General features: G+C 31.1%; 2 non-coding genes across 2 annotated transcripts; both read right to left on the reverse strand.

Annotated features, from left to right (window-relative positions):
* Positions 1-1451: 1451 nt before the first annotated feature.
* Positions 1452-1567, reverse strand: LOC122269661 (U5 spliceosomal RNA). The gene has a single exon (XR_006225312.2). It is a non-coding gene; the product is annotated as a U5 spliceosomal RNA (small nuclear RNA).
* Positions 1568-14185: 12618 nt separating this feature from the next.
* Positions 14186-14301, reverse strand: LOC122269660 (U5 spliceosomal RNA). The gene has a single exon (XR_006225311.2). It is a non-coding gene; the product is annotated as a U5 spliceosomal RNA (small nuclear RNA).
* Positions 14302-27069: the final 12768 nt, after the last annotated feature.

Below are 27069 nucleotides of genomic sequence, written 5' to 3' on the forward strand. Positions count from 1 at the left end.
CGACGAAAAAGCTGAAACTTAATTGATCTAAGTCTTAAATGTGCGTACTAAAATATAAAATTCATGAACTTTTGGGGCAGCTATCCACTGTTAGTTCACAACCTTTAATCTTCTACTAATCGGTTATATGGACGATTGCATTGTTGGCGATTGCTTTTTCAAATTGAGACCCATACAAATATAAACACCTATGACTAGTGAGCACGAATAACAATATCGTGACTCACTGTCAAAAATCTATCACAATAATTTTCCAATTTATATAATTTCGATATTGGTGTCAATATTTTTGTTATTCAAATAAAATTTTGCCACATTCACAATAATATCGAATCCAATAATTACCACTTTGCATAATACTCATGATATTGTCATATTCCAGACACCTATGGGTATTATCGGTAGCCGGTGACCTGTGCAAATCAGAGCTTGGTGCTGTTCTACCCGCTTACGAACTTGGCTTCATGGTACACATAGCAGATACGTACTGATTTTTTTTTTTTTTACATTTCAAGTTTATAATATTTTTATTTATAGGTTAATAATATAAAAGTTTCAGAATTCATGATAAAAGATGCGTGCAATTAATTATTGTTGCTAATAATTAGCATAAAAATTTTATAGTATTAGAATTTAATGAATTTAAAAGCCTTCAAATTGAAATGCCGTTTGGATGAATGCGAATAAGGATATTTATGCTATAAATTACCACTGACCGGGAAATATAATATTTCTTTAATTTTCAATTATATATATATATATATATATATATTTATATATATATATATATATATTTATATATATATCTGTGTGTGTGTGCGTGCAGCATAGGAGTAAATAACGACAGCGACGATAATTTAACAAACATTAACAAACATAACAATTTAAATTAGAAATAAAGAGGATATAGCAGTTAACGTTATTGACATGACTCGTGAGAGCTGCCATTGCGCAGTGGTCTCCAGAATGCATGTGAATAAGAAAAATATTGTTCTGTGGTGTAAAGTCAAGAGTTAATTATAAATTCGGGAGTTTTGGGACTGGATGGCGCCTCTCAATGACGAACAGGATGATGCAACTATCTTAAAGTATTACGTGATGTCTGATGATGTGATCTGCTGAGATATTACACCATAATATATTGTAACAACAGCTCCACATATATATATATATTTATTTATAAGAAAACTGTTACCAGTTTCTAGGATTTCCAAGATGTGATTATTTAGAAACAACCCCTGGGGGGAAATTTTTAACTGTAGAAAAAATTCACGTTCCAAATTGGTGCTCCTGCTCCCTTTCTAGAGTTATTAGCGAAATTCCATCCAGCCCGATTATCGTATTTTTAAGAGCCACTTCAGCTGCGTTAAGAATGAAGACGATCTTGTAAGTATTAACCTTAGATCTGTTTCCAGAATTACTGATCAAAAACACATCACTTTTATGCATTAATCCCACTATGTGGCATTCCAAAAATTAGCTTAACATCATTAGGATGCTCCTCTCCACGGTAATCTTTAGTAAAAGGTGAAAGATTAGTACGATTGATGAAGAGAAGTCAGAGCACTATCAGTACATTTTATACCAGGACGATGTGAGCGCTGAAAAATAATGCTTTACATAATTTTATACGCAATACGATACTTGAACTTAAGTTGATTACGGAGTCCTTGTCCGCACAGCGGACACTTCACCCCTTCGTCTGAAACTGTACGTCTGGAATGGCGACTATTTAAATTGTAGGAAGTGTTGGCTTGAGATGTGAAGCAATTAGCAAGTTTGGTGAAGGTGCTTTTTTTCGGAAACTGCGGAAACTAATAATTGGTGCACCGGAGTACCTGGCCAAAAAGGCCACCTCCGTAAATTATATGATTACAAACTCAATCAAAGGCCATTGATATTAAAATTATTTGGGTTAGTAAACTTAATGTTAGTAGTTAAATAAAATTGTGGAAAAAAAGATAGAACAGGGATAACACAGACAGGTAATAACAAAAACAATGAAAAAAAATTAAATTATTTATTATAAATCATTATTTATTTTTTATTTAAAATTATTGACAAATAAGCAGTTAGTGATTAGCATTGTTAGTAGTTGAATTTGTGAATTGAATCAAAATGAGCCGCAGTAATTCCGCGAAGGATTGGGCCAACCCAAGAAGGTGGAAAAGGGTAATGATGATAGAGTAGATGAGGAGCCAGTCTGGGGGATTGAAAAATCAGCAATACGACTCAAACGATGTCTTGGAGATTATTATAGTAATGGAGAATTGCCTTAAGCCGTCTCCTACACTTAGGGTCATCTGGGTCGTAGTAAGAGGAAGACCAAATAAGGGGGTTGAAGTGTCCAGTGCTCTTAAGAAAATACTTAAGAGAACTATTTTTGTATAAGTCAAGAAGGCTAGGCGTACGGGTGTCATTACGTATATTTTTATTCCTGAAATACCAGGGTGAATTTGTGATATTGCTTAGGGTTTTGCTGTGTTGCATTAATTTATTGATTTTTATTTTACTTTCTTTATAAAATGTTGCGGTAGATAGGATTTATTGAAGTTCATTACCGTATTTCGAAAGGATATTTATTTAATACGATTAATTATTTTATATGATTAATTATTTTCTATGGGTTTAATAATTCTCTCATGCCATACTGTGATTATAGATTTTTAAATTACAGTTTGAGTAGAAAGTATGCGTTACTCTCGAATTTACTCCTATTAATATCAAATTTTAATGCAACTAAACCAACAAATCAAAATATGTGAATTTATGTGATACTTTGGGAATTACATTAAAAAGTAATCGTCCATTGTGTTCTCTTATATGTTTTCTGTATTACAGTTGCGACTTTTGAGCATTTATTTCGAATTTACAAACCATGCATCATTCCTCATATTCATAAATTTTATTTAGCAGTTTCTCAATTGCCAAGTGTGTATTAACTTGCAGCCAGAAAAGTTAGCTGGGTGTGGTAGGCCGCAATTTCAGAAAACACAGGCTCAGTTAAGACCCTAGTACAGGTAAAGGAGGGATGGGACCCGGGCAACCATCATGCATTATGATTGGTCGTTGCAGTTCTATTAGACTGGACCGAAGAGCTGGCAGCGGTAACACTGCCTCTACCTTCTGCCTCCCCTGAACTTCTCCTCGATGCTGTTGAGGTCGTAGATTCTGCGATGAGATTCTTAATTTTCCTAGAGACAAATAAGATAAACAGGATAATAGATAATAGGTAGGATAAATAGGAAAATTCATGTAAGATGGAATTTCGGGAGATTTGCTAACCCTTCTCCTAAATTAGACTAATTTTGTAAAGTCGAATCCTTTCCAAAGCAAAATATCTCCCAGTTCCCCAGTCTTCAAGTCAGCATTTAACCCTTTGAAATTAACTTTCAAGTTTTTGGGGTTTAGGAGACATCTGCGCGATAGCAGTCTCGACTATAGGAAACTCAGCCCTTGTCGAGGACCACCTCAATTATCGGAGAGGTCTCTACCTGGGAATCGATGATGTCAGTCGATTCAGTGCTGGCCCTAACCCTTTGGAATCGGATTTATTTAAATACCAGTCTCGGGAGAAGCAGCCAAATTAAAAGCTGGTAGTAAGCTTTAAGATTATTGTTTTTTCTTAGTTTTTTTTTGTTGATAAGTCAGCAAATAAAATTTAATACCTTCCACCATTTTCATTTTAACAATTGGGCAGTAAAAGCATTGCAACATACTTTTACCAGCACTGTTTATTCATTCAAAATAAATGCATGACGAGTCTCACTCTTCAACTGGTTTAAGGTTAGTCAAAGGTTTAAGTTCCTTCTTACTCTTTCTCGCAGTAGATGATGATTCAGGCGCAGGTTCAGTATCAAGCAGCGGGTTATCCTCAGGCTTGCAATCAGGATTCTCAGAATTGAGCGTATCATTGCGGTTTGAAAGTATCTCAGTTGGAATGTATTGAAATGGAATGAATGTTGGAAAGTATCTCAGTTTAGTGGAATGAGAATCTTCTCATTCCACTAAATACTTATTTTTCTAAGAAGACGATTTTTTTCTTTTTCCAAATGTTTAATATATTCGAGTCTTGACTCATAGTTCCAGAATTTTCATTATGTGCTACCTTAATGTAACTCAAATGAAGGGGAAGTTCCCGATTTAAATCATTAGTCATCCGGGTGAACATTCATTTGCCTCCGCGTCCGAAACGTAGGGTTATCATATCCCTGAGCTCGGTCTATTTTAAAAGGCCTCAGTCAAATATATTTTCACGACTATTTACATACTCATTGAAATTACAGAGCTATGAAAAATATCGCATCTCAATATAAAAATGTTACTGTTTTTCATTGTATTTGTTACGAAGGTCTGCATGATACAAAATTGTAGCTGAGGAAATACGTTATTCCAAAATTTCTTATCTAATTTAAAAATCATTATTTCAAAAAGAAAAAAAAAAGATAACTGTCCTCAAATAAAACAAGTACAAAAAAAAGAAACAGAGTATTCGAAAATTTTATCAATTTCGATTAAAAAATAGTTATTCAACTAACAGTAAATAAAAATATTGAAAATAAACAGCACAATTTGAATAAACGTATTTACATCTATTCTGAAATATCAGAAAATCAAGCTAAAATTTGTCCTGCATTCAGAGTGCTATTTTTCTTCAATTTCTCAGGATTGGACTAAGCAGTCTTCTTCTCTCTGTCAGATCGTCAAACGTATAATTATTAACTAGCATTTGTCGAAGTTGGATTAATATCTGGAAATATAGCTCATTTGTCAACCTGTACAATTAATATACTGGGATGACCAGAGCGTTAAGTAAAGAGAAGAATTGTCCAATAGGATTTCTTTTGCCAATCGATCAATGAATCGAAATTTAACTATTTATTTGTTTGCAAACTATTTATTTGTAAAATATTATGGTAGATTATTGTCTTTTTTAAAACGTATTTTTTAATATTCATTTTTTCGTAAAGAATTTTTTGGAAATTTATTACCATATTTAGGGAGAATGTATTTTATATGGATAATCATTTTTCTGCGCGTTTAAAAATTTTCTTTTACAATATTATAATCATAGATTTTTAAATTACAGTTTCAGTAGAAAGTAGGCGTTACTCATTAATTTACTGCAATTTATTTCAAATTTCAATGCACTACTAAACTATCAACACTGGTCTCTATCCCATATATATACGCTGACTTTCTTTCTCTGTGGTTGAAAATAATAAAAACAAGTTGTAATTTTTTAAAATTTCTTGTCTTGCTTCTGGATCTGGGCGTCTGAGCCGCGAATCGGCTCCTATCTCATTCATCGTGTGGTATTTGTTATTTTGTTTGGTTTCGTTGAGGTTAGCAGGCAATGTGGTTGCTGTCAGAAGCACCCTGCTTGAATAAATAATAATGATGAAAAGGAGCAGCTTGTTCTAAACTATGTGTGACTTGAGTATTGTATGCTGGTTGATGGTCAACGTGGAGAAACGCCTAATAGATCTCTCAATATTGCAATTGAAGCTGACGTCATAGGTGGATCTGTGATAAGAAATTTGCGAAAGCTTTAATTTATTTTGATGATTGTGATATGAGGCGTCGGATGTAAAGTGAGCGGCTATTGATCTGTAGTTTATATCTTTTTTGTAGTTTTCAAAGTTAAATATCTGATTAAAGTTAGCTGCATTATATTTTTTGGCCTTGTTGAAGAAATCAGCATTTAATTTATGAATATATTGTGATAGGATCGGAATTTTGAGGTCTTAGTGAATATATGCATTTCTGATGAATCATCTGGCACAGGTGATTTCTCTCAGTATTTTGTTTTGGCATTGGTTTAACTCTTGCATGAAGTACTCTGGTATAGTTGTCCAGGCAGGTGAGGAATATGTCAAAATTGGTCTGATCATCGATGTATAGTGCAGTTTTCTTAGTTTTAATTCTGGTTGTAGATGAGTGGTTGTATCACTATTGTTGTTGCATTTTGCTTTATCTGCTATATTTTTCATGTGGCCGTACCAGGTGAGTTTGCTATTTATTATGAGGCCGGGGTAGCTTGTTTTTTTAACTATGGGTATTTGGATATTAAACATTTTTGGTTCCACTGTGGTAATATTTTTATTCTTCTTTTTTTGTATACTTAGGATTCGAGATTTATCTGTCTTTACTGCTATTTACTATTTAGCGCACCAGTCTTCTATTTCGTGCATTTTTTCCTGTAATTTTATTAATGTTATATTTGGATTTCTTGATTTGATAATTATTCCTGTGTCGTCTGCATAAAAAAATTGTAATCTGTTCTATTAATTGGAAAATCATAAGTGTATAAAATATATAGAATCGGTCCTAGAATTCTGCCCTGAGGTACCGCAGCTGTGATATTTCTTTTTGATGATTTGCAGTCTTGAATTGATTTTTGAAAGACTCTATTTGAGAAATAACAGGAAAGTAATTTGATGAGATAGGATGGAAAATTAAGTTGCATTAATTTGAATATTGTACCACTATGACAGACTTTGCTGAATGCCTTTGAAATATCTGTCATAAAAATGCTATTGTTTCTTTATTGATTAGAGCTCTCCCGGTATAATTATTCACGCAAAGTAGTTGCTTTGTAGTGTCCAGTTTTTGACGGAACCCAAACTGCTCGTTGGGGAGGGCTGTAAGTAGTGGCTTGATACTGTTATATATGATCTTTTCGTAAATTTTTCCCAAAATGTTTAAAAGGCAAATTGGTCAGTTACTCTCAGGGCAGCTTCGATTTTTATTTTTCTTTAGAAATAGAACGACTGTTGCATTTTTCCAGGATTGAGGATAATAATTCAAAACAAGGCAGTTAATAATATCTATGTTTTTATCTATATAGTTGGGAGGTAGCAGTTTCATAATTTTATTTTTTATTCCATCTTCACCTGGTGCTTTGTTATTTTTTAAATTACGGATGATGTTACAGATTTCTTCATTATTTGTAGGTTCTATTGTTTCGGGGCTATGATGCTCTTGGTGAAAATTGCTATAGAAATCAATGTACTTACGTAATTCACAAGAAGCTATAAACGCTACTTATTGTGCTGCCATCTGTGGTGAATGCATAATACAGAGAAACATCACTTGGAAGTTAGGTTATAACCAGTTATTTTGGCACTCATATTTAATTGGTATCTGTTGATACTAGCACAACTAAATATTAACTACAAAGTTATTTTTGAATCAGAATCACATACCTGTAAATCTAAATTCCGATCACACAATAACATCTAATTTCTTATTTTATTATAATCGGAAGTGATCCATAATGGACAATATTTGTTTCAAACCTTTACGGAAAAATTTTTCTCAGAGAGAAAAATGTATTAAATTTCTAAAAATTTTTATGTTTAGTCCTGTTGCAGATCTTGTTTTTTGTCTTGTTTATACATACACCTAATTAATAATAGCTATTAATACTTTTAATTTGTACATAATACAGATGGGATAAAAATTAAAATGCATTGGAATTTCAACCTCAAATCATTTTTATTTTCGACTTCTACTGAATAAGAAATAGCTTCCCTTCATACTCAATAACATTTAACTAAATGACAGTAACTAGTGCAAGAAAAAATGAGCCAAAAATGTTTTTCAGAATTATTTGAGATTGGTTCAAAGTAGCCACCTACTTAGTGTTCCATAAAATAAAAATATTTTTTCCCTTTCCTAAACAGTTTATTGACAACAAAACAAACCTTCAATAGGAAAATAAAAAAATGAATAAATGTTCGCGAACTAAAAATATTTATTTCAAAACAGGTGTACATGGTATAATCAAGTTTAAAAAGCCTTAGTGAAATGTATTTCATGAACTCATTGAAATTACAGAGCTATGAAAAAGATCGCACCTAAATTTTAAATGTTGTTGTTTTTCAATATATTTGTTACGAAGATCTGCATGATACAAAGTTGTGTTGAGGAAAAACGTTATTCGAAAGTTTCTTATCCAATCTAAAATTCATTCTTTGAAAAAAATTAGATGTCTTAAAATAAAACGAGTACAAATAAATAAAAGAAAAACAGAGCATTCGAAAATTTCATCCATTTCGATTAAAAAATAGTTATTTAACTAACAGTAAAAAAAAATTTTCAAAATAAACAGCACAGTTTAAATAAATGTATTTACATCTATTCTGAAATATCAGAAAAGAATAAAATCAATCTAAAATTTTTCCTGCATTTAGAGTGCTATTTTTCTTTTATGTCTTAAGACTGGGTTAAGCAGTCTTCTTCTCTCTGTCAGATCGTCAAGCGCATTAACATTTGTCGAACCGAAATTCGATTAATGCCTGAAGTTGAAGTATAGCTCAATTGTCTACCTGTACAATTTATGTACCGGGATAACCCGAGCGTTATAAGAAATATTATTAATAAATTATTGTGCTTTTCAACTCCTAGTCCTAGTGTTTAGATTTTATTGGGCACCTGGGCCGAGAAGCGGCCCCTATCCCATTCATCTGGAATTTTTGAACAGTTTTGGTTGAGCAATCAGGTAAGCAGGCAATGGAGTTGCTTTTATGAATGTTTCAAGCTCTTTGCTTGAATAACTAAAAAGTAATCAAAAATAAATTGAGCAGCTTGCTCTAAATTGTGTTTGTTTGATTTTGGAGTTGTTCAGAATTGTATCAGCATGAGGAAACGTTATTTTCAGAAAGGTTGATGAAATTATTTGTTTTGATAGTTATGATATGAGGCGTCGGAGGTGAAATGTGCAGCTATTGGTCTGTAGTTTTTATCTTTGATATAATTTTCAAATTTAAAGATTTCATTAAAATTTGCTGTTTTACATTCTATGGCTTTATCGAAAAAAATCTGCGTTTAGCTTGTATATATGCTGTGATAGAGTTGGTATTTTGAGGTCTGCATGTATATTGGTATTCCGGATGAACCATCTTGCACAGGTTATTTTTCTAAGGATCTTGTTTTGGCATTGGTTTAATTTCTTCAGTAGATGTTGAGGTATCGTTGTCCAGGCAGGTGAGGCATAGGTAAGTATTGGGCGGATCATTGCTGTATATAGTAGCTTCTTTAGTTTAAGTGACATATTCTGATTATATATTAATGGTTGTATGGCTATTATTGCTGCATTTGCTTTATCTATTGTGCTTTTGATGTGATCATTCCAGGTGAGTTTACTATTAATTATAAGGCCAAGATAATTTGCTTTTTTAACTATTGGTATTGGTATGTTGAACATTTTTGGTTGAAGTTGTGGAAGTATTTTAATTCTTCTTTTTTGTATAATTAATATTTGTGATTTTCCAGCATTTATTGCAGTTTTCCATTTTAAGCACCAGTCTTCTATTTCGTCTATATGGTCTTGTAGTTTTTGAAGAGCATGATTTGGGTTTCTGGATTTAATAATAATACCGGTATCGTCTGCGTAATAGGCTGTTATGCTGTTATAATCGGCTTTGTTTATAGGAAAATCATAAGTGTATAATATGTATAATATCGGTCCCAGAATGCTGCCCTGTGGTACTCCGGCTGTGATGTTTCTCTTTGTGGATTTTTTGTTTTTGATGGTGATTTGAAATGTTCTATTAGAAAGATAGCAGGATAGGAGTTTGATTATGCCGGGTGGAAAATTCAGCTGTATGAGTTTATATATTGTACCAGTGTGCCATACTTTATCAAATGCTTTGGATATGTCGATCATGAGGAAGGCTATTGTTTCTTTATTTATGATTGCTCTACCAGTATAGTCTATTATTCGGAGTAACTGTTTGGTGGTATCTAGTTTTTGTCGGAATCCATACTGTTCGTCGGGGAGGGCTGTAAGAAGTGGTTTTATTCTATTGTAGATGATTTTTTCGTATATTTTTCCAAGTATGTTAAGTAGACTGATTGGGCGATAACTCTCAGGGCAGCTTGGGTTCTTATTTTTCTTGAGAAATAGAATGACTGATGCGTTTTTCCAGATTTGTGGGTAGTAATTATGAGCAAGGCAGACATTAAAAATATGCGTGATTTTGCAGATGTAGTTGTTTGGTAATAGTTTTATCATCTTATTCTTTATCCCGTCCTCACCTGGAGCTTTATTGTTTTTCAGTTTTTGTATGATGCAGCTAACTTCTTGATTATTGGTTGAATTTATTGTTTCTGGGATGAGGTGTTCAGTTTGCAAATTATTAACTTCTTCTGTGTTTTTCAACTTACTTACTTACTTTATTTACAAAAATTGGGCACCTGGGCCACTTAGCGGCCCCTATCCCATACATCTAGAAATTTACAGAAAATTTATAGTAATAACATTTTGAATTTAGCAGTCGATGTGGTAGCTAATAGAAAAACAAGCACTTTGCTTGAGTAAATATAACATTTGAATATCTGATTCATCGAATCTAAGTTGATATATATAAATATAAACATAATTTGACATATATATACATAAGTTGACATAAATAAATAATAACATAAATTGATACATATTTCACTAATTAAATTTCTATATTTTAACTAGCACATATTTAATTGTGACATACATTGAAGTTCATTCAAATACATTGTGGTAACCATAAAAAAAATTAAGCCGTTTGCTTGTGAAATAATAAAACAATGAAATTTAATATGACAAATTGACTTAACACTAGAAATATTGATTGTAGACTTAAATTAAAAATAAAGATAAAACATGATTTGATATGTACAGTAATTGATTTTTGAAAAATGAAAGGCATAATTGATGAATGTTTTTCCACTAATGAACCAATTTTAAATAATAAACTATTTATTTGTAAATTATTATGGTAGATTATTGTCTTCTTAAATCCTATTTTTTAATATTCATTTTTTATAAAGAATTATTCGGAAATTTATAACCATATTTAGGGAGAATATATTTTATATGTATAATTATTTTACTGTGCTTTTAAAAATTCTCTTATACAATGTTATAATCATAGATTTTTAAGTAGAAAATTTCAGTAGAAAGTAGGCGTTACTCATTAATTTCAAAGCACTACTAAACCATCAACACTGGTCTCTATCCCATATATGGGTCATTCTCACAAAAACAGTCATTTTCATGTCCCCAGTATATTTTATGTTTGTTTTACAGCTTACGAAAAAAAAAATTCAGGGAAAGTGTCCTTCAGAATGCAAGCTAACAAAGGAATAAAAATAAAATTGTCAATTTTTATTTTTTATTTATTTTAGGTAATTAAAATATGCCAATTTGTCATTCCCTCACTTGTCCCCACTGCTGATTTAAAAAAAGAAAAAAATTGTTTCTGGAATAAAAAATTTTTTTTTACAAATTCGTGTTTTTTATTTCAGAATACTGAAATATAGAATTCAGAAAATCAATTTTAAATTTAATTTCTGATAAAAATATTAACACAGCACTATTTTAAACTTTGTCCCCAGTGTTTCGCGTCATTCCCTCACAACAATGTTCTTATCACCTGCAATCTTCTTAGAATAAAAATATTTTAATAAAAACTTCAGAAGTTAAATTTGAATGAATCAAACCAGGTAAAATTTTTTACATTTGTCATTCCCTCATGTCATTTTTTAGAGTAAAATAAAATACAACTTCATCGAGAAAGTGGATAATTATATGTTTCTTTCTTGTATGAATATAATTGTATGCGATTGACTTCAGAAATTAATTAGGCCTAACTGTTATTTTAAAATTTTATTGAATTCGTCATTCCGTCACTAGTGTATAAAGTGAGGGAATGACGCTAAAGTGAGGGAATGATTCAAGATGAGTATATTATTAAATTTTTTTTGTTCAATCGTGCCAGCCAATTTTATTTCCCAAACCTGTAAAAACTATTAAATATATAAGACTAAATTATAATAAATATTAGTTATACTTGGTATGTTATCATTTTCAAACTTTAGGTAGATGTAACTTAGATAAAAACATGTATTAAAATAAAATATCATTCCCTCACTATTAGTGTCATTCCCTCACTTTTTAAATAGTGAAAATAATTAATTTACTTATTAATTAATTTGAAAAATAAATTAAAAAATTAATAAATTAGTTTGTTAAATTAATTAATTTATTTATTAAATTAATTAATTAATTATTATAAATTAATTAATTATAAATTAATTAATTATAAATTAATTATCTAAAAAATTAATTAATTTAAATATTAAGTATAATTTATAGGATATATACTTTCTTTATAATGCAGTTACATATTTCTATTAATATAAAAAGTTTCAGAGCTTTTTATTCACTTTACTTTTTTGGGATTTTATGAACTGAAAAATGACAGTTTTCGTGAGAATGACCCATATATAAGATATGCTAACTTTCTTTTACTGTGGTTGAAAATTATAAAAGCAAGTTGTAATTTTTGAAAATTTCTTCTGGTTCTGGACTTCTGTCTTTCTTCTGGATCTGGGAGTCTGAGCCGCGAATCGGCACCAATCATCGTGTGGTATTTGTAATTTTGTTTGGTTTCGTTGAGGTTAGCAAGCAATGTGGTTGCTGTCAGAAGCACCCTGCTTGAATAAATAATAATGATGAAAAGGTTACAATTTACAAATGTTACTATTTTTCATTATATTTGTTACTGAGATCTGCATGATAGAAATTTGCAGTTGAGGAAAACTTTTTTTTTCTTCGAAAATTTGCTTTTAACATAAAAGAATATATTAATCATTGTTTGAAAAAAAATTTACTATCTTAATATAAAACGAATACAAATAAAAACAAACTGAGCTTTCGAAAATATCATCCATTCCGTTAAAAAAAAATAGTTAATCAACTAACAGTAAATAAAATATTGAAAATAAACTGCATTATTTAAATAAAAGTATTTACATCTATTCTGAAAAATCCAGAAAGGAAAAAATCGAGTAAAATTTTCTTGCGTTTTCTGAGTTTAATTTTTTCTTCTGACCATTGCCTTTGTCAAACTTAATATAAAAAAAAAGTAATCTTTTTTTTTACTATTCTATGTTTCTCTGCGCAGAAAAATTTAATATATAATAATTTTAGTAAATAATTAACAATAGTATGAACAAGTTTGAAATTTATTAAGGGCGATTTTTTATTTTTTGCGAAGCGAAGCCAATGTCGACCAACACCGTTTTCCTGAGTAGCCCCTGATTCCCACATTGGATCTGAATGAGACTGGATCATTCCATTTATTTCAAAGGTGGGGAAAGTAGAATTTACTGCGCATCATTTCGGCGCAGGAACTATACAGTGAATCCGATTGCAATATTTTCTTAGAAGACACATAAGCTCCTATTCTTTCTGCAAGCAGATTTTTAAAATTTAAACTATGGCGCCATTTACCAATTTGGAATTATATATACATTAACTTATACATTTCTAATAAGTTTTAAATTAATCGGATGCTTTTAAAGATAATATTTTTTACGCTCTGATTAAATTTTTTTTTAATCGTAGCTGATTTCATATAGTGTCTGAAATATTTTTTATATCTCTGTATGTATTTTCATGAAGTTGAGGTAAGAAAATCTAAGTAAAATCTGGAAAGATTAATCATAGTATAGAATTGCCCTGCCCGGTATACCCTACACTGATGTTTTTTTTAAGGTCAAGGGCCACTGCCCGGTATACCCTACACTGATGTTTCTTCTAATCTATCGTCAGTAAGTATTAAAATATCGAATGAATGTAATTATATCCACGAATAAATTAATATCAAATCGGATGTAATAAATATTTCGGACATTCACCAAAGCGACTATGTGATTGTCAACAACCACCGTTTTCGGTCATTCACAGTAACATGCACATCATTCACATAATAACCTCATCAGGACGTTTATTTCAACTTTGCCTAAATAACATCTGACATTATATATAATGCCTAGGCAATGTGTGAAATATAAATCATTTCATACTTTGCCGGCTAGTTTTAGGCATTATAAATAATGCCGGATATCATACTTTGTCGGTAACAGGAGTAAAAATTGATTTAAAAAAAAAGCATAAGTACAACACTTTAAAAAAATACTACGAAAAATACCACACCCCTATTTTAAGTCAAACAATACTTGCCATACATATTATTGAAAATACTACGTATGAAAGTAAATTCCGACGCATGCGCAGTAAATTCTACTTTCCCCACCTTTGAAATAAATGGAATGATCCAGTCTCATTCAGCTCCAATGTGGGAATCAAGGGCTAGTTCCCTGATAACGAGTTCATTTCTACTTTTTAATATTAATCCCACAATGTGGGATTCCAAAAATCAGCTTAAGCTCATTAGGATGCTCCTCTCCACGGTAATCTTTAGTAAAAGGCGAAAGATTAGCACGATTGATGAAGAGAAGCCAGAGCATACGAATGCATCAGTGTTTTGAAATCATAAAAAATTTAATTTTAGATTTCAACTGGTAGTTTAATAATGATTAAAAAATTATTTTGTTTAACACCGAGTAGTACTTGACATCTGAATCCGTTTTTCGCCTGGTGTCCGTGTGAATTGACTTTTTTGGTATTGTTTCTGTATGAATAAAAATGAAACAATTTTTCAATATAAAGTCCGATAGTGGAAAGCAAAGACTGATCAGTGAAATGCATGCTAATCATAAGTTTGAACTATCTTAAAATACTCCCCAGTCCAAAATTAGTCGCTACGTTTATGTCGAAAATGTTCGTATCAAATTAGTTGCTACATTTAAAGTAGGTGGTGTTATGAATAATTTCCTATGTAGTTTTATCGATCGACACCAGTGAAACCAGACTGCCAATGACTTTCCGATACATACGCTAGGGGATAATTTTATGCAATTACTAATTTAAGAGGCCTTGGAAAATGGGGCGTGGCTTACGAGCGTACGATTAATGGAATTTTCAAACTAATTCAGTACAGATTTTAAGAAGGGTAGTAGTAAGTAAATGCTGTTGATTGATCGCATAGCACCCTGAGATCTCTGAAAATGCAAAAGACATCAGTATCAATATTCAATAACCAGTTCCGAAATTTTCAATTATAGCCGCTAATATCACTTATTAAATTTAAACGCTTTATAAAGTTTATAACATGGTACCGTTATTTTTTTAAATTTTTATTCTGTCGTTCATATACTGTAATATGAGCTTTAAAGGCGGGGTTAAGCTGAAGCATGTCATTGATTGTGTAAAGACCGCCCTCATGAGGTGGCAAACGGATGACCTTTCCATGTTGTGGAGAGGGCAATCGGCCGTGAGCAATGCAACCAGATAGTAAGCATAAAAAAAACTTCCTTCTAAAATATGGAACCTGACAGCAAAACAAACTTCGGCTTAACTCTTTTTCATTGATATTTACAGAAAATAAGCGGGTAAACGAAAAAGGCGTCAGTTTGAATAACTTATGTTATGATCAGATTTTCGCATATTCAATATTAATCTTAATGGTTAAGATGGTAACTGAACAGTACCTGATCTACAAAAGCTCCCCCTGGTCATTACTTTAAATAAATTTTTATGTTTATTTATTCCTTTACTTTATAACGAATTTAAATTATTTTTAGCATTAGTAAATTACGACATATTAGTATAGCTGAGTTTATATTTATTTAAAATTTTTGTTAACTCTCAATTCTAATTGACAATTCTTGAGTAAAAACATACCAAAAAAATTTTTTTTTTGTAACAAGCGACCCCCTGAAATGTGGTTGCTAGGCTTGGGTCTCTCAGACTTTATGATAAATCAGGCACTGAACCTGAAATATGCTAATTTATTAGTGTAACAATCAATGGTGCCGTGATTGTTTAATTAAATAATTCCCGTGCGGGTTAGGTGTGTAATGCTTAATTTTGCCACACTTGTGGTTTAGAAAATGGGCAAAATTGTGAGAATTTTAAGTGAGCAACGATATAATATTTACGAGATATAGAGCGGGAATTTCTCATACTCATATGTGGTGGTTATCCTAGCATCAGCCCCGGGAGGGGTTCTAACTAATTCATCTGAGTGGGAATAAATAATAAATCGCCGAAGCGAAACTGAAAGGTGAAAGTTGGGGTTCAGTAACATTTACTGAGAGGGAATTAAAATGAAGTAACGAGATTAAACAAACAAATTTAACAGAGAGAGAGGAGGTTTTTGTGGCAGACTGCCTCGCCTCCCCTGGAGGTATTACTGTTGAAAGAATTAGTTTATATTGTTGTACATAGATGGCATCACAAATGCTGACATAGATGGCAGCAGTGTTGTCTTTAATAATACCTCTTTACTATAATAAAATATTTTAGTCCAGTTTCAGCCTTCACCTAGGTATGTTGCCTCATTTCTTGTGAACTCCTGCTTAATTATTGGGTTAAGTCTTTAATTACCCCCGAGCTTCGCAGGTGCACAGTAGCCACATAGCCTCAGAGAAATAGGAAAAATGCATAATAAATGCGCAAAAATATATGCAAGTATTTACAACCCTTCACAAAATTTACGGGACAAAACTCTATTGGATAGGAAAAAGGCAGCAAAACTTACACTTAACAGGGAAATATCTGTAAGGAAAAAAATTCAGGAAAAGCTGGTAAGCGATTTAACAGCCCAAATTTTGAAATTATCCATTGAAATTCAGTCGTTAAAAAAACAGGCAAATACAAATGTAAAAAATCTTACCGCTAGAATATAACCCCCTGCGTCAGATAGGTGTTATTACTATGGAGTTTATGGTCACGTACAGGCCAAACGCTGCAAGAAAGAGCGGGATCTTAGAAAAAACCGATCCTTACCCGGACAAAGGAATAGTTGAAACGGAACGAAGTATTCTAGCAGTAAAAATATTCCAAATAATTCCGACGAAAGAAGTAACATAAACTATGGAAGAAACCAAGGAACAATAATAATTCGCAAAATGGTAGAAATTTAAACTCCAGAGGGAGGTATCGATTTTAAAATTACGGTCTGATGATATATCCTCCCAACAATTCTTTTGATTCAGACGAATTTAAAATGCCCGTTATTAGCGAAATATCAAATCCGCGTGAATTTAAATGTTTAATTGATAGTTGAGCGATAATTTCACTATTGAGTCCAACAATTTTCGATAAAATAAATGAAAATGAGCAATTTTCTGAATTAAAATCCGCTATAATTGTAAAATCAGTTAATGGTAGCGAAGTAGAAATAAAGGAACAGCTTAAACTAATCTTAAAAATATAATGTCTATAATTTGGAATAATAGTATAAATAAATTCATAATAATAGTAGAGAATAACATTAAGAAAGGATGATAATTAACTACCACAAGCAGGGCCGGATTAATCTATAGGCACACTAGGCACGTGCCTAGGGCCTACGAAAAACTTGGGAGAAAAAAATTTTTTGACAAAAATAATTTAGCTTAAAAAACAACAAGTGTATTTTGCACAAAATTATGAAGATACAAATAAAAATATAATATTTTACGGTAATAAATTATTTTGCAGAATCTTATGATCTAATATATTACTTTTTTGCGATTTTTGGATTCAACGAAATCTTGTATTATGCTGTCGAATTCCAAACTACGCAAAATGTCGTATTCAATAGACATAAGTGCGAGCGATGCCAAGCGATCTTGATTCATTGTTGAACGCAAACAATTTTTTATCAATTTTAATCTGGAGAAAGATCTTTCTCCTTCTGCATTTGATCCAAGAATCGACAAATATATTCTTAAATCAATGTGAACGTTAGGAAAAGTATTCACAAGTTTATCTTTAATTTGAGCATTCAACATTTCTTGTGCAGATTTATGTTCACATAAATTTGAAAATAGTAAAAATTCATCTACAAAGTTTTTCTCTAAATCGGATGAGTAAATTTTCACCAAATTTTGCGCTTTTAGTTTAATCTCAGATTCTGACAAATTTTTGTGTAATTTCCTTGTAATTCGGGTTCGATAAAACATCGATTAATGACACTTTTTGGTCGATCCAGAAAACTGGGAAATTCAGACATCCGGGATAGCGATGGTCCCGAGCATCCCTGATAATTGGTTCTCTACTGTATAAATATTTATTGTAATTAATCTCACTATCAATTTCACTGTTTTCTTTGCTGGTTTGTTGTTGTTTTGTTGACGTGAAGTGTTTACATAATTATCGATCGAACTAATCATAATGGTATTATCGATATCAACTGCAATATCGGCAGTATGTCGGTATTGCAGATAAAGTTCAATAAACAAATTCGTAAATTAAAATCCATATTAATAAAAATGTAAAAAAAAAAAAAATATGCAAGAAAATTTTAGCATATATTTTGAAAAGAGGGGAGGAGTGGGGGAAGGAGGGGAGGGCCCAAAAACGGCTATGCCTAGGGCCTACGAAAGGTATAATCCGCCTCTGACCACAAGTAAAAGTACCTTTAAAAAATGAATAAATAAATAATTTATAGGTCGAATTAATTTTTCAATGTATTTTACCCTCAAAACATCTTTCTTCAAACTTTTTAGATTTGCACCTACTCATCAATTTGTAATAGAAGTTCTTCCTTAAGTTTTTAAAATTTGGTGCATGTGTATGATTTTCATGGGATTTTTTTCATAAAGCCATTTTTCCTCACCAACTTTTCTGGACAAACGTTTCTTTCGCATCGCCAATAGGTGTCTCTAGTGTTTCATTTTAATATTTTCTGTGTTTATTATATAGGTAATTTTTATATAGTCACAAATACCCACTTCGCGAAGATTTAATATAAGTAACTTCAGAAATTTTTAAAAAGGAGTAAATAAAATGATGACGCTGGAAATGAGAGTGAGAGTACAGTTAAACGATAGTATGGGGAAATTCTTTTTCCCTTACAAATTATTTGCAGGGAGAAAAGGGTTCTGTCCTCTCGGTGCCCTATATAAAATCCCTGTATGGCCATAAATGTAGATCATTAATTATCTTTTAGGTTAAAGATCTCTTTGGTGAAAAGGGGGGGGGCATTCCAATTTGCATTCCAATTATTTATGAATTAACACACTAAAATAAATTGTTACAATTTTTAATTTTTGTTGCACAACATCAGGATTTATTGAATTAAAATTAGATGCACTGTAAATTGCAATTTTTTTTATAGATTCCAGTATTTTAACAAGGTTATTATAATACTTTAAATATTGTTTTACCATAACTCAAGTTGAATGGCTGCCAAAGATCATCTGAGTTTTCTCAAAAAGTAAAAGTAATGGCAAATAAGTAAAAACACAGAAATAAGACTACTTTTTATCAAAATTGAATTTAATAATTTTTACGAAAGGTTTTGTATTAACAAAATTATGTGTTGTCATAATTTTGTTGTCCCTTGTATGCGTATCTGTGGCATTTGCTCCTTACTTCCTTAATAGTGATACTCTTTCAAACACTACTTCTTGAAGTTGCAGTTAGATTGGAAAATCTTCAGATGCAGACAGTTTAATGCTAATAACAGATGTTTCAGTTAAGTTCTTTCATCAAAGCTCGCGTGTTATTTACATTCTTTGTACACGTCATTTTCAATTTTTCCTTTATTTTCATTCCCCTGTTACTCATATTATGCGTCCCTTATTTTTAACAAATGGTTTTTACTTCTTTAACTGCGATATACTCTCTCAAACACTACTTTTTTTTTTAACTTAAGTTGCAGTTAGACAAGCAAAGGCCAACTGCAAATACTTTGATGCGAATTACAGATGTTTCAATTAATTTCCTATATCAAAGTTCACGTGTTATTTATTCTCTTTACGCGAAGTAATTTTTCCTTTTCGCATTATTTTCATTCCCTTGTTGTCCCTAACATGCGTCTCTTATTTTTGACTTAAACTCTTTCCTTTAACTGTGATATGCTCTCTCAAACACTACATTTTTCCTAATATGTAGTAAGCCGCTAGATTAGCAAATGTCCACATGGAAATTTCAGATTTTTCAGTTGAGTTCCTTTATCAAAGCTCACGTGTTAATTACCCTCTTTACAAGCGTTATTTTCCATTTAAAAACAAACCATTAAATGTAAAAGTCACATGAAGAAAATGCTACACAAAAGTAAAATAATTAAATCAGTTTGAATGCTAGGAGAATAAATCTTTAAAAAATGGTTAAAAGGAAAAGACACACTTAACTTAGGATTGAATTCCATAATTAATTCTGATTGTGTTTGGGCTGTCACTAATACTTTCCTTCAAGTGTCAAACTACGAATTAAATAAGCCTCATTATAGCTTTTGAATGCAAGTACATTTTTTGTCTGGAATACTTTTACTTTTCCTAAAAACGTGACGAGCATTTATCTTAATTGTTTTCTTCTGAAATCTGATGAACAATTCAGTATTATATCCGTAATTGTTAGAAATCGTTCATTTTACAACATTTAGTCTTTTTTAACGAATTAGATTAATTAAGATCAATATTTCAGTTTCTGCAATAACTTTTCAATGTAGAAAAAGTTTTTTTTTTTTTTTTTTTTTTTTTTTTTTAGGCAAAAAAGGAATCTGTAAAAATTACGAAAAACAAAAATGATGAAAAAAATAATCTACTGATGGAGAAAATAATCTAAATTTTTTTCTTTTTCCTTTTTTTCATTCTCTAGTATTCAGTTAGAATTTTCATTCTAAATTACCGGCATAAGTCTGTCTCTCCAATTAATCGTAGAGTTTATGGTAAAAAAAAATTTTTACCTTTACGGTTCCGAAACCGTTGAAAACTAGTATGGTTAGAAAAAAAAACATGAATACCAAAATATAGGTTTTTAAACAATTAACAGCTAGCATGGCTTTAAAATCCTATTAAAAAACTTTTTTGACTTTTATGTGTTAAGCAGACTTATGGTGCTGCCATCTATACCTGAATGCGAATACTATCGTATTCTAATAGTTCGGGGTCAAAATTTGAGAAGTGAAGGACACTGGAGACTCTTCGTGTGTTGAAGATAATGGAGGAAATATTATGGTGTCAACACTGGGACTCGAACCTCCGTGCAGTCGATCATGAGATTGACGGATTATCCCTCTCAGCTATAATCTCAACCCAGTTGCACGGAATTAAGTGGTCTCATTAAGTGGGTCCAGTTGAGGCGATAAAATTCTAGTTGATTAACCGTATAAGGTGAGAGCAGTTAATAAACAGTTTTTCATACTGTTAACAGTTTGAATACCATCTTATTTATGGTTATTTGACTCGCTTATTTGAATGTGGTAAAATAACAAATAAATTGTTATTTAACCGTATTTTTCGAGAAATTTCTAACAGTGTAGAGTGGAAGCTCTTTAATAATTATCAGTGCAACAACAAAAAATTATCAATTTTTTAATAAAAAAAATTAGCGCTAATATATTTTTAAGGAAGTTAAAACTATCTACAAACATTTAAAAAGTGAAAACTGGTTAGTTAAATAGGTTTAATTCAGTAAATTTTTTTTCATAATTGTGATTTGATTTAGCAGAAAAACGTTTAAATGTTATAATGGGTAAAAAACAGCAGTTTTATCTTATCTACAGAAATCTTCGTTTTGTTTTAATGAAAGGATAAAAATTTGCTTCTACAGCAAATATTCTTTAAAATTCGCATCATATATATAGACTGAAAGTACGTTGTTGGTTTTACTGACCTGTAATCAGAAGTTTTTTTTTTTCTTTTTTTTTTTGTTGACAAGACTTGTAATCTATTACACAAATTGAGCTTATACAGAGATTTAGTTTCAAAACCACCCTTACAACATCCTAATTACCGAAACAATTTTTCCCTCAGTTTTTCAAACCTCTATTTCAAGTAATTGTACCAAGTCAACTTTATTCCGTAATTTCGTAAAATAAATTTCTTCATACAGAATTAGACTTGTTTCTCAAATATCTTCAGAGCATCGTGCGGAGTGTTTCGAAAACACGTGTTTTTGAATTGATAATTATGAAATCGGCGAGAAATCTTCATTCACAATGATGGAATAATCGAAGAACTAACCGAGCTAAGGAAAATAGCATTCGAAAATAAATGTATTTTAAATGCTTTTTCTTTGTTTCAATAACTGGGAAACAGCATTCTAAATGATAAATTTCCATTTAAATTTAAAATAAACAATTTAAAAACATTTTTCATAATATATCAAGTTATTATAAGATTTAAATTTTTTAATACTATCTATTTTAATTATAAGATATGAGTAATTCATTGTTTGAAGTGTAAAATATTATGATAAGCCCCATTTTCAAATGATTCTGAAAAATAACACGATTTCTATTTAAGATTTAGGCAATAAGAAGAGCAGTGTGTTGTTGAAATTCTGTTAACTTAAATATCTATCTGGAAACTTTGTATTGACAATTAGTTAGAGAAATTTCATTTTAAAAGTTTCATTTTAAAAGTATTACCTCTAAGCCGTTAATGATGGAAAAAAAAGAAAGAAAAGTTTCTTATTTTTTATTTTACAACGTTTCTTTGCATACAGTTTTACGCAGTTTTAAAATTGCCAACTTAGACTTAGATGTTGAGCAGAACATCGACCATAGGAATATTGTACCCAAATCCTAGATCATGATTGGCCCACTGAAGCAAAGTTCTGCATACACCTGACAGGAATGTCCTGTAGTTTCTAGGGCTTAACGCAATGTTGTCCAAATACTGAAATCTTTGAGCAGAAAAGACTTCACACTCACAATGAATAAGTCTCCTCCTGAAAATAAGTTATAACTCTCCTGTTATGCTTGAGAAGCTCTTTTTGACGCACACAGGGGCAATAACAATTTAACTCATTAGCTTGTCTCTGACAGTCAGAGTTGAGCCACTGCTTATAGACAATCTTGCCATAGAAGATAGATCCCATTATGGGAAGATAGATCACAAAGGATTAAAAAGCACTCCCACACTAAGGAAGAGGTGAATTAACACCATATGGTTGAGAGAAAAGCAGCCTGACTGTCAGAACAGAAGTGAATAAGTATAGTAAGATAACCCTTGCCTAAGCACAACTTACAGCACAAGATGATATCATAGGCTTCAGCCTGAAAAATAGTAGCATAATTACCAAGTGAAGTTTGGTACCATCATTGGAAATGTAAATACCTACCTCTGATTTACAAATCCTTGATCCATCAGTATACCATACCATACAATTGCCCTTAAGCCACGGAGGATATTTTAGCCACTCATCTCTGAAAGGAAAATGGATCTTGAAAGGCTTATAACAAGCTTATCTTTGTGACATATAATCACTAAGCATAATAAAAGAAGGAAGATCAGTTAGCTGCGACACGAGGTGACCCCATGACAAGTGCTTAGGTTAATCCAATGTACATAAAACGTTTTACGCGTGTCAGAGCTGTAGCTTCAATGCGCAAATGTAGTGGAAGGGGTCCAAGCAAGATCTCAAGCGCAGATGTCGGAGTGGTCCTAAAACGACCTGATAAGGCTGCACAGGCCATTCTTTGCAGTCTGTTAAGACCTGACCTGACGGAGCTCAACTTAGTCTTAAAGAACCGGACTAAGGAAAACCGGAAGACTAAGAACCGGACAATCGTCACATATGGACAAAAACGCCAAATGTGATGATTGCCGGCTTACAAATTATTTATTGTTATTAGGCTAATTTTATGAACTTATATAATATTCTTAATACTATAAATCATAGCTTCCTGACCATATTTTGCTTACTGTCTACTCTAAAACAAAAAAAAATTTTCAATGCCTTTAAAAACAATTATTTTTACAAACTTAATAAAACATTTCTCTAAATTTTGTTTTAAATTTCTTAATAATTTCATTAGGATATACTTTTAATAAGACCGATAATTTATTCAAAATTTCCATTGACCTATGATTTCATCTTTGAACTTATTTCTTCAGAATATTTTTATGCCTTCACGTTAAAATTGTAAGTGCTTGCATGAAAATAAATGAAACATATCACCATTCAGTTTAAATTAAATAATCAATTGAGTATTAGTAATTTAAATAAAATGCACATCTTTAAGGAGCTAAGATGGCTGAAGGGCTAATACACCGGACTGTCATTGTGAAGAACTGGGATTCAATCCCTGGTGACTGCTTCAAGCTCACGCAGCATCAGATAGATCTGATTCTTGAATGCATTCGATATATTAAGAAACAAAATGATTTTAACAATACTCAACAATATACTATTTGGTCAGATTCGAAATCGGCTCTTTTCTCATTGAAAAATTCTTGTACTAATAATAAACTATCGATTAAAATCTAAACACTCTTATCTAACACTAATATACAACTTTCATGGATTAAAGCTCATCAAAACAGACAAGGTAATGAACAAGCAGATGAACTCGCCAAATTATCCACGACTAATAAACAAAACTATTTCTATCCGTATCCTATTTCTTTTCTCAGGAAACAACTCAAAACTTCAATCAATAAAGGCTGCCAAAAATATTGGGATAACATCGACAAAGGCCGAAGACTTTATAACATTATTCCCAAAATAAACCACTTTAAATCTATACCTACAAAGCAAGAAATATGGTTCCTTACTGGACATGGTCCCTTTCCTACATATTTCAAATTCCTAAACATAACTGGACACTGATCAATGTACATGCGGCCAACTGGGCACTCCAGAGCACTATCTTACTGAATGTATTTACACTGCCTCTGGGCATATCCGTCCCCTGAATCAATCTAACCTATACAAATGGCAGAAAAACTTCCTAACTAACAAGACATTAAATACTAAACTTAAAAACACAATGCATTTTTTATCCATTAATGATAAATTAATAAAATTTTAATGTTAATCTCATTAAGATTGTGGACTGCCTACTAAAAAAAAGAAATTGTCTTACATAAAAAATGTATATATTCATATATTTAAAATATTTATTTTGTCTTACATGATACATTATAATTATGTACATTTTCTTTATTCTTTTTCTTTTCATTTCTCTTTTTAAATTTTTATGTATATAACAAAATTCATTTTTTTTATTGTTTATGTTCTTTTTGTCTCATGTTCTTTCATATATTGCAGTCATTGTTTTTTCTTTTAAACAAATATGTTGCGCTTCATTGTTTTCTGAAAGACTTTCAATGTTGTTTACTAAATTTTATTGTAAAATTTTTTATATGTATTATATAATATGCAATCTTTTATAATAAATTCCCACTGATCAGGCTAGCTCACCGGGATGTGGCGAGCTGGTAGCCAGACGTCGACTATACGGGTAAGGGTCTTGCAAACCTAGATACGTGTCCCCGTCTGGAGGAAAGGGAGAAAAAAAGATGGGTACCAGCTTGTTTGGGAAGTAAAACAGTCAATCCGCAATGCCAACTATATTTCCCCCATCATGCCGTTGTTCACAAAATTTTGGATCCATAATCTCCATGGCTCACCTGGCTCCAAATGTGCTGTTGCAGAAATGATTTACTAATACATATTTTTTAAAGATGTGGGGAAAATGAAGTTCTTTTCACCAGCAAATGGAGAAAAATAAGTTCAATTTGGTAGCAAAATTTGTGATTTACTGTTGAATTTAAAAGGATTCTAACCACAATAATATTTAAAAAAAATTCGAAAATGTGTAAAAAAAAAAAAAGCCTGATAGACGTATTTAATTGTTGGTAAAATGTCTAAAACATTTGCTAACATCTATGATCCCACCAGGCAATTTTTAAAAGTGGTAGTAAATTTAGGTTAATCTGAGTAGCAATTACTTGGTTACAAATGTATTGAAATATTAACGTTTGTCTAATTTAAGTTGCAATTTTTTAAAACATTAAGGTCTGTAGTAACTTGTATCTTGCACGAGCACGCTTTTCATATTTTTATAATCCAATGTTTATTATTATTTATAAGTTGTAAGATCTTTTAAAAATAAACTGTTTTATTGGGTTGACAATTTTTTTACTTTCCTACACACAAAAAAATTCATCATAAATACAAAGTGTTTACACAAGTATACGTGCGTACAATACATTTGAGCCTACAATCATTTAAAAATGATTTACAACGAAATGTTACTCATTTCAAATTTATAATCGCGAGACATGAATTATTTCTAAGCAGTTGTGTCGGAAAGAGACATTTAAAAAAACAAGCAATAAAAAAACCTAACAGATTCGCAAAAAATGATAGTAACCCCTTGACCCAGTGATCCATCCTTCTAAATATTAATACACATTTTCCTTCTGTAGTTTCTTTTACAAAATTGGTATTTTATTTTCTCTTAATGAACAATCATTGTGCAATCACTGACATTGAAAACGTTGCGTGCTTCGCGATCAATTACAGCTTTTGAATCATGAGCCAGATATTTTGTATTCGTGCGGCTCCAGTCTCGACAAATTTCAAGAACGATGACATTACTTCGAAGAAAAGAAAAGAAATACTGAGTGACCTTAGCACCAGCCTCGGTTACAAATTGCCAGAAGATCTTATTACCAGTCTTGGGAGAAAAAAAAGATAATATCACCGAACCTTCGAGATTCAGATCACGGCTTTTTATCTGTCATAATCATTAAAAATTGGCTCTCTTAATAAAAACAAAAATATCATAGCATTGGTGTAGGTTTGATTAAATAAATCGCAGGATAATAAATTAGTACTTAAATAACTGGTGTCATTGTTGTAATAAAGAAATAGTGAATTTTTATTTCAATATTTTTCACTTAAATGAAGATCTGAAACCGCGAAGTGTCACAACTAGTAGTATTTGAAGTTTTTGAAATATTGTGTTATCTCGAATAGAATAAAACACATCTTATCCCTTTAGTTTTTCGACCACATTTCAGATTGTTTAAATCTCCTACGAATTCTGTAAATGGTGTCTTTTTGCACCTACTAAAATAAATGGTTATAATAGATATTTTATATATATATATATATATATATATATATATATATATATATATATATATATATATATATATATATAAAACTAATAAGACGCATATAATAAATAAAATAATATTATAAAATATATGTGAAAGAAATTATTAGCAGTTCTGTCTGTCGTATTTTAAAAACATTGCCTTCATTTGCTTAAAAGCCTATTTAATTTTATTAAAACTGGAAGACGTTTTCCCCGAAAAGTGTGAAAGTCATCAGTTGTTAAAACAAAGAGATTATTGTAAAAAAATTAAAAACTACTGAACAAAAAGAAAACAAGAGTAAATTTGCAATTTAATTCTTAGAGAAGTTTCCTCGTTTAAACT

The sequence above is a fragment of the Parasteatoda tepidariorum genome, chromosome 3 (assembly GCF_982258835.1).
Source record: "Parasteatoda tepidariorum strain Cologne lab strain chromosome 3, Ptep-v5.0, whole genome shotgun sequence".
Classification (NCBI taxonomy): Eukaryota; Metazoa; Arthropoda; class Arachnida; order Araneae; family Theridiidae; genus Parasteatoda; species Parasteatoda tepidariorum.